This window comes from Oratosquilla oratoria, chromosome 5 (assembly GCF_046742065.1).
Source record: "Oratosquilla oratoria isolate Oo_2021 chromosome 5, ASM4674206v1, whole genome shotgun sequence".
In the NCBI taxonomy this organism is placed as follows: Eukaryota; Metazoa; Arthropoda; class Malacostraca; order Stomatopoda; family Squillidae; genus Oratosquilla; species Oratosquilla oratoria.
In genome coordinates, this window is record NC_134781.1 from 26,597,278 (window position 1) to 26,604,777 (window position 7,500).

Consider the following 7,500-nt stretch of genomic DNA (forward strand, 5'->3'; position numbering starts at 1 on the left):
AATAAATAAGTAAATGAATTAATGAATGCATCCATAAAAAATATGGTGAATTTATTTACCGAATCTTACAAGCACAAGGGCGACCAAAATAAAGAATGCACACACACACACACACACACACACACACACACACACACACACACACACACACACACACACACACACACACACACACACACACACACACACACACACACACACACACACACACACACACGCACACAAACGTACACACACACACACACACACACACACACACACACACACACACACACACACACACACACTCACACACTCGGTGGCGCAGTTGGTAGAACGATGAACTACTAGCATGGTGGTGCGCGTAGTGCTTGGTTCGAATCCTGCCCAGGGCCGAAATTAATTACGGTACAGCTGCGCTTCGGGTCGTTACTCTGACTCTCGTGGGCGGGGAGTTGGGGGTGTGTGTGTGTGAAAGGTCATAGCATTACCCATAGATCGGACCTACGAGCTCTGAGCTCTCTTCCAGGAGGGAAATAGCTGTCGATCACGAGTCGAACACGTGATCCAAAGACCAAGTGAATACATACACACACACACACACACACACACACACACACACACACACACACACACACACACACACACACACACACACATGAACTATATATTAATGCATACCCAATACCTTGTTCAGTAATACTTAAGGTTTTACTACTATGTTTCTTGGACTAACCACGCAATTTGGACTTTACGTTTTTCAATAGCAAACTTGATTTCTATCAAATGTTACATCCGCCAAGACATTTTTCTTTCACTTTCGGTTTTTTGGCTTAAGGTTTGAGTCAAAGTCGAACTAAATTTTTCTCTTTGAGAACTTTTTTTTTGGGGGGGGGAGAGAGAGAGAGAGAGAGATGACATGGAGTGTTTCTCTACCCCTATCTCCTTTTTGTGTTGTCTTGGTCAAAGGCGTATATATATATATATGTGTGTGTGTATGTATGTGATTCACCTTGGTCTTTGGATCACGTGTTGTACTCGAGATCGACAGCTATTTCCCTCCCGGGAGAGAGCTCAGAGCTCGTATGTCCGATCTATGGGTAATGCTATGACCTTTACACGCACACACACACCCAACTCACCGCCCACGAGAGTTGGAGAAACGACTCGAAGCGCAGCGATACTGAAATATTTTCAGCCCTGGGCAGGATTCGAAACAGGTACTGCCGATATCTCTGTACTGACAGTCTGAGACTCTACCAACCGCGCTACCGAGTCGTGTGTGTATATATGTGTGTGTGTGTGTGTGTGTGTGTGTGTGTGTGTGTGTGTGTGTGTGTGTGTGTGTGTGTGTGTGTGTGTGTGTGTGTGTGTGTGTGTGTGTGTGTGTGTGTGTGTGTGTGTGTGTGTGTGTGTGTGTGTGTGTGTGTGTGTGTGTGTGTGTGTGTGTGTGTGTGTGTGTGTGTGTGTGTGTGTGTGTGTGTGTGTGTGTGTGTGTGTGTGTGTGTGTGTATTTGGTCCCCACTTTCGACCACCTTTGAAACTTTGATTAGGCTGCTCTTCCCTTGGCTTTATTTCATCGTTCTTGTCCATGATATTAAAAAAAATCATGAAAGGGTTATGAAGAGCCTTCTGTGTCTTGAAATGGAGAGCCTTCTTCGTCCTTTGCTGCCGCAGTGTACTTGGTCCCGTAGGAGCGCTACCCAGTCCCACTAACCGAATCCTTTTCCCGGGGACAGAAGGGTTTCCAAAATTTGTTTCTAAATCAACAAAAATGCTGCTGGTTTCTGCATATCCCTTAGGTTCTTCGGTGATATCCTCGGCCACACAAAAAAAAAAAAAAAAAAAAAAAAAAAACGCCTTCAAAGGTCGGCTTTTCCTTACCCATGGTCGGTTTGGTCTGGTTATCCTACGGAGTTCACTAAGGACTCCAAATCGCTGCACCTTACGATTCAGAGGTCCTAGCTTTGACCCTATGTTTCCATCCTCAGTCGTACCTTCGTCGCCTTCTTCACATTGGTCATTCTCCAACCTCCGAATGACCTCTTATTGCCTTCGAGAATGCTCGCCTTAGTTTCGATATAGATCTAAATTAGATATATTTGCATGATAAACATTAGGTGAAGATGTGCAGCTGAACATATACATGAATTCATTCACAGTAATCCTCGACTCATATATAAGGATATAAAAACTATCTGCTAAATGTATCCTTTTCCTTTTCTATAGTCACTTTTTCTTCCCAAATTACTCTGTTCTCCTCTTAATCTTTTCAATTCACATCATTTTATATATTATACCAGCTATACCTAACTGTTCATCTACTGCTACTACTTTCATACTTGTCCCTTTGTCCTTTGTAAAATGTAACTATACAAGCACTTCTCCAGTCCTTTGGCACATTTCCCTCCGTTAGGCACACATTAATCAATCTCACTAGCCAATCTACTATACCAGTTCCTCTATTTGTCAGACACTACATGACACCCAGGTGCTTTACCATCTTTGATCACTTTCAATGGTCTTTGCATCTCATCTTCTATATCCCTATTCTTTTGTTCTCCCATAACATCTATTTTCGAAATCACTCTTACTGCCATAATCAACCCTACCCTACACTCCTCCATTTCCAAGAAATCCCTGAAATAATCTGCCAATCTTCCTTTAACTGTCTATACTTCCTTTAGTATATTTCGTTTACACCTTTACCTTTTCCTCTCTACCTAATTCACTTCTTACAAAAAACCTTTTCATTACTTTTATACTCCGTCAAACTCCAAACGCGGTTTGTATCTGCTATCACCTATTCACTGCCACTTTGCATTTTGCTTTTCCCTTCCTCTCTCCATACCTCTCTCCTGCTTGTCTGTGTCCCTCACCACTTCCCACACTTCCCTCAGCTTCTCCTTATAGTCTTTCTCTTTACCCTTCTTCAAATTCATTGCCCTCAGCACATCTCTACCTCACTCTCTCTTCCTTTTCCTCCACTTCTATTACATCATTAACAAAAAAAAAAAAAAATCTACCAAATAATAACCTGACAATCCCCTATAATCTTTCCTGATATGCTGGCATACAGAAATCTTCCAGACTTCCCTTTGAATGCTACTACATAGTTCACACACATTTATATATATATATATATATATATATATATATATATATATATATGTTTATATATAAATACATATATATATATATATATATATATATATATATATATATATGTCTATATATATATATATATATATATATATACATATACATACACACTGAATGGTTCCCAGGGATCTCTCTTGATAGCGTATTGGTTTACGTCACTGTAACTTTGTTACGGGGTAGCTGGGTTCGAATCCTCGGCTCGTTCACGTTTCAATTTCCAACGGATGTCTCCTTCAAGTGACTCTCAGTCTCGATTGCGATGGCATAGAATTAAAAGTGATTTGTGGTTGAAAAAGATATATATATATATATATATATATATATATATATATATATATATATATATCTATACACATACATATACGTGTGTTCACTTATGCAAAGTAGACCACTTGGAAAAAAGAAACTAACGAAGCAGAGCGCTTTCATATATTACGTCCAGTACAAAAAGTACATTTTGCACTGTATATCATATACGAAAGCGCGCTAGTTCTTTAGTTTTATTTCCAAGTGGTCTACTTTAAAGTGGTTTACTTTACCTCCCTTGGAAGGGGGGAAAAGCCTTGGTATATGTATGTATGTACATATATATACATATATATATATATATATATATATTTATATATATATATATATACATATGTATATATATGTATATATATACATATGTATATGTATATGTATGTATATATGTATAATATATATATACATATATATAAATATATATATATATATATATATATATATATATATATATACGTGTGTGTGTGTGTGTGTGTGTGTGTGTGTGTGTGTGTGAGTATAAACACACACACACACACACACACTCACACACACACACACACACACACACACACACACACACACACACACAGACACGCATACACGCACCTATACACATGCACACATACACGCACACACTCACACACACACACACACACACACACACACACACACACACACACACACACACACACATACACACACACCCCGCGCGCGCGCGCGCACGCACACACACACATATACATACATGCATACATACATATATATATATATATATATATATATATATGTATATATGTATATTGATATATATATGTATGAGTGTGTGTATATATATATTCATATTTATATATATATATAATTTATATAGAACTATATATATATGTATATATATATGTATATCATATATATATATATATATATATGTATATATATATATATATATATATATATATATATATATATATATAATTGACACGATGATTTAAAATCTATGGTTACAATTTACGATGAAGCTACAACGCAAGAACTGGACACAAAGGTAATCAAATTGTACTCATCACGGTTCATGAACACCTCTCCAGGATCCGTTTTCTCCGATAAAATATAATAAAATAAATGAAGTAGAAAATATACTGGAAATGTCATTCTGCTGGTCGAACGCATCAAGGCGTCCCCCATGACGTCACAGGGACCTCGACCGGGGACTGCGAGATGTAATTCTTGAGGTCTTGGTAATCTGGGTTCAAACGAATGCAGCCATTCAGGTGGTGGCCCTTCGTTGCACATGTTTCAAAAACATTTCTTTCTCATTGTGAGGGTTCTTGTAGAACATACTCCACGTCCCAATTGGATTAGTGTGCTGTATCCTTCGCCATGTTCCTACAAGCCTGACTCGTCCTGTTGCCTTTTTACAGCTCAGTGCTGGTTTTGCGTGTCACGTTGTGGGTGGCTTGGTTCAACACCTCACGCCCCGTGTTTATGACTCTCGGTGTCATTAACTATGCCATCATGTTTGACAAGCGTGTCTATCTCCCTAAGACGAACACTGTATGGCTACAAAATGGTCAGGTTCCATTATATCTCGTATTATTATTCAAAACACGTCCATATCCATTTACGCATACTCTATCAACCAGCCCAGCTAATTAAAACCCACCTAATCACCTACTACCACCGATTCACACACACACACACACACACACACACACACACACACACACACACACACACACACACACACACACACACACACACACACACACACACACACACACACACACACACACACACACACACACACACACACACACACACACACACACACACACACACACACACATACACACACACACACACAAACTTGTCTTCATTTTCTGATATCTGCCCTACTCATTATGATTTAACTTTAATCTTTATTGACTTCACCCCAGTTTCACGTAAATACCTAATCTTAATATTTCCTCACTATCTTGTTTTTTTTCTTTAATGTGATGTACTGTTTACGTTTATAATACGCTTTATCTACTTCTCTTCTATGTTTCTCTAATACTTAACAATTTGAATACATTTTTCCCAGTATTTTATGGTCTTCTTCTGCTTGTTCTTTTATGATCTCTATCAAGCTAACCTGTTTCTCTTTGTGAGCATTCCTTATGAACATTCCTCTCATTCAACATTGCCATATTGTTGTTCGCATATGATTTATTCTCTCTGCTTAATAATTCATTTTTTAGTTTTCATTACCATTTTCAATCATTCATTCTCTCTATTTCTCTCTCTCTCTCTCTCTCTCTCTCTCTCTCTCTCTCTCTCTCTCTCTTTAATTAAACTCATCGACTTCGTCCAAATGTCTTTTTAACTCATTGATTACCAACTCTGATTCTCTCTCTCTTTTTTTTTTTTTTTTTTTTTTTAGGTTCACTCCTTTCTTGTTTCCAGTCATCTATAAATATTTGAGTTAATCCTACCAACTTATCCATTTCTGATTCTGAGTGCTGATTGACATACGAGTATTCACTGTCACTTATGACATTTACAAAGACGAAACCACAAATGTCACTTGATGGAGTAAGGAACTTCTCGTCACTATCGCTTCTTTCACTGCACAGTTCTTTGCGCTTTCATTTATGTCTTGAGTTTCCTACAACCGATCCGTTTGTAATTGTTGTTGCTATTTTTTTATCATTATTATTGTTGATACTATTATTATTGTCATTAATGTTATTAACATCATAACTATTAGTCTTTTTTATATCACTAGTAGTATCATTATCATTAATATGATTAGTGTCGTTGTCATCAGTACTGTTATTATAATAATTCTCATCATCATGGTTATTGTCATTATCATTATTATTATCATCATCATCATCATCATCATCATCACCATCATTATTATTATTATCATTATTATTATTGTCATTATTACTATTATTATTATTATTATCATTATTACTATTATTATTATCATTATTATTATTATTATTACTATTACTATTATTATTATTATCATCATTATTATTATTATTATTATCATTATTATTATTATTATTATTATTATCATTACATAGAGAGAGTATGTTTAATTCTTCATTGGTGAATTAAAGTCTAGTAGTCTTTCCTTCACTGTACCAGACGGCTTTCTGGTCTACAAATACAAGGCAACATCCGTTCAAACATCGGAGGGTTGCCAGAAGCATTTTCTATATACATATGTACATGTTGCCAAAAAATGGATCTATACAAAGCTTCGTTGCTGCGACTTGAGAATCTTCATCCCACGGGTCTGACTAAAGCCGACAGACCACTCCACAAACTTTTTTTTTTTTTCCATGGTGGATGTTAGCAAGCGGAGGAAAGGAAAGAATGCTGCTGCTGCGCATTACCCATATCTCCAATCGTCAATTGCTCCAATTCCTCGCTGCCCCAAATATCCCGTGCCAGTGGCACATGGTCCAGGTGAAGCCCAAAACAAGTATTTTGATGAAGAGCAGGAGATGTATGCTGAAGACTTGGCTTACCTGTCGGTACCAGAGAAGGTTCCTCACTTCCCAAATCAAAAAGAGGTAAATGACTTGGTCAAGGATCTGGGTCCGACCAAGTCCAATGCAGAGCTATTTATCTCCAGGATGAAGCAGTGGAGCTTGGTCAAGGAGGAGGTGCAGATAGTCACAGAAATCGGCACAAACCTTTCTCAGGCTTTTAGAACCTAAGGGATGGTCTCAGTTTCTGTCATGATGAGCCTGGACTATTTGACGTTACTGGGGTGCCATTTGTGCCCATGGAGTGACGGCTCTTCATAGACAACTCTACCACAAGTTTGATAGCTGTCTTCCTCCACAATGGAAACAAGTTTCCGACGCTGCCCCCAGCCCATTCAATTTATCATAGTGTGAAAGTCCTCTTGGAAGCTTTGCATTGCAACTAGTACAATTGGGAAATCATTGAAGACTTTAAAATGGTGGCTTTCCTGCTTGGTCTCCAGGGAGGCTTGATCCAATTCCAATGCTTCTTCTGCCTTTGGGATAGCAGAGCCACCTCTGACCACTACAACAGGAAGAACTGGGAGCAGCG